Here is a 2,679-nt window from a genome sequence, read left to right as displayed (position 1 = left end):
TCCCAAACACATAAACAGAGTCAATAAGTAACTTTGATTTCTTTATTACTTTAAACAAAATACAGTTACTACAATCCTTTCATTTAAAATCACTCAACAATCGGGGGTGTACATTTGCAACTACCATTCTATACTTTAAAAAGGAGCAGCATACAGAAGAGCCTAGGCACTAAGAAAAGTATTTGCAAATCGGTTATGCAAACTGATTGGTTTATGGACTTAAAAATCAACCGATGCAGTGCAATCGATGTGATCATATATCTGTAACAACTTCCGTGTTAAACCTACTTGCTCTAGTCTTTAAAAAGTCCTCCTGGCTACACACTCATGCAAGAACAAACAAAAAAGTTGTTAAGGGGGACAACATTCTACAAAATGTTACATCAGCTTTTAGGTGTACATTTTTAGTTGAAGACCTATTGGTCTTGTGGTAATGTTCTGTTGCAAGAGGTTTGTGAACAATGTCTACAGTGGCTGGTCCACTCCTGAGCCAGTCAGTGGCAACAACCAGGTCCTTCCATGGTGAAAACACTTCTGGTACCTAGTGACACAGGAAATTCGTGAAACGGAGAAATAGCTCGCTACCTAGTTAGTACAATCCCTGAACTCAATTTAGATGGTACCTGAATATGTAAGCTGTCAACGTTATACAACAAATCTACTATTTAAAAGTATATCAAACAACTGGTCTGCATTGAACGCTAACTTTCAGTTTCTCTGGTAGCTAACAGGACTCCATTTTTCTTGCCAACAAGAAGCACAAGCCACAAAACCGCCATGTTGAGACGAGGTTTCAACGTTAAATGTACAACGTTAAGTTAGTGGGTAGTAGCTAGCAATTAAGACGGGAAACAAAATGGTCCCAAAAAAACGAATTAACGTTCAAGTATCAAACAAAATAAATGTATAGCAACGATATTGAAAAAAAACAAGACGACCAGAATGTCATGAGCTGCTAGTTAACTACTCCGTCCGAGAGACAGACAACCAGCAGTGTTTTGACCATGTTGTATAGATTAAAGTTAGCATGCCAACTCTGCTAGCTAGCAAGATTACGCAACACGTATACAAATAACTTAAGCAATTCGGTAGCCAACTATCGTAATCTATATCAAAACTAACAAACTCCATGCCAACCTTTTTTCTATGAATTTACAGACTTAGCTAACATATTTATACAACTGACCAACAGGGTAGCTAGTGACTGAGGTTGGCTAGTTAACGTTACCTGGTCGCTCCGGATGCCATTTTGCTTGCAACTAGCTAGGTATATTAACTAGATGTTTTCCTATTTAAAAATGAAACACTAACTAGCAAGCCAATGTATCTCTATTGTACTCGGTGATATTTAAACAAAACCAGCGCTAAAATAGTATAAAACATTTGTTGCTAATTTTCCATCGTTAGTTACATAGCCTATTCAATCGCGGGTTTTAACAGTGCCTACAAAGAGGTACCGACGTTAGCTAGCTGGCAACTAACATGAGCTACATCGTGCTAACTACTTAGCCTGGGGTAGGCAACCCTGGTCCTGGAGTGAAAAGGGAAAATGTGTTGAATTTGGGCAATCGCCGAAATGACCAATTAGTTGGTCAGGTGTGGTGCCTAATTGGAACAAACTCTTGTTTTCTGCGGCACCAAATATTCTAGTACTACTATGTGGAAATCTGATTTTACATAGACTTTGGCTTGCCGTCTAGACACTTACCGCCAAAGCCAAGCTGGGTCACTTCGTTTTAGACGTGGCCTTCCAATCTTGTCCCTATTTCAGAATATAAATAAAAATGAACATTAACGAAATTTACTCTAAAAACGAGTATTTCAAACTTTCCCGTTATAATTACGGTAACGTCTTTCACCGTTATTGTATTAAACACCGCAGGCTTTTGTCGGATTTTCCCAGTTGGAGTACTTCAAATAACACTGATCACGCCGGCATGGTTTCCACTTGAGACCGAGGATTCTCGCGTAGTCCCGTAAAAAAACTAAATGTTGTTGTAAAGTAATAGTAACTTCGACATCTTCTTAAAAAAGTAAGAAAAATAACTAGTTTTAACTGGTTCAAAAAAAATAATACTAAGCGAAAAAACACTTTAAATATGTCTTTGATTTCCGAAAGGTCGAGGTAGGCCTCGTGAACGAGCTTCTTTTCCAAGAGTTGTAGCCGATCCAGAGCGAGACGAACGAGACAACACGGATAAAAAATAAAAAAAATTGCATAGAGAGGAAAAATAAGAATCGGTGAAGTTCGGCAAAAATCGGAAATAAGGCGGGTTTTTCCAACGCCATCGTATCTCTATAGCCATTGGTTAATCTCTGCTTATTAATGTATATTAATGATGTAATTGACCAACCACACTGCATTTTATTGAATATTTATAGAACTACAACCATATTTACATTGTAGCCCCGCCTCTGGTCTGTTCTGACCAATGGTGAGCATTTCAATCAATTTAGTACCTGCTTTATGTTTCAATTGGCTAAAGAAGAAAACGTAAGCTACAATTGGTCATGCGTCTTATGAAATGTATTATTCATGTTATGATCTTGTGTAGCCAATTAACGTTTTACTACAAAGATCTATAACCCGCCTCCTGACTGTTCAGCCCCTGCTTCGTTGAGTGTGTCAACCTGTACCAAAGTATCCAGTCTATATAAACACGCGTTGGCTACTTTCAA

The 2,679-nt window shown here is 38.1% G+C and overlaps 1 long non-coding RNA gene across 1 annotated transcript; it reads right to left on the bottom strand.

Annotated features, from left to right (window-relative positions):
- Nucleotides 1-28: 28 nt before the first annotated feature.
- On the bottom strand, nt 29-2,346 carry LOC109897098 (uncharacterized). The gene is made up of 3 exons (XR_002256184.2): nt 1,860-2,346; nt 1,709-1,762; nt 29-541 (listed from the first exon to the last, which is right to left on the bottom strand). It is a non-coding gene; the product is annotated as an uncharacterized LOC109897098 (long non-coding RNA).
- Nucleotides 2,347-2,679: the final 333 nt, after the last annotated feature.

The sequence above is a fragment of the Oncorhynchus kisutch genome, linkage group LG9 (genome assembly GCF_002021735.2).
Source record: "Oncorhynchus kisutch isolate 150728-3 linkage group LG9, Okis_V2, whole genome shotgun sequence".
Classification (NCBI taxonomy): domain Eukaryota; kingdom Metazoa; phylum Chordata; class Actinopteri; order Salmoniformes; family Salmonidae; genus Oncorhynchus; species Oncorhynchus kisutch.
This window is presented reverse-complemented; position numbering and strand designations above follow the sequence as displayed.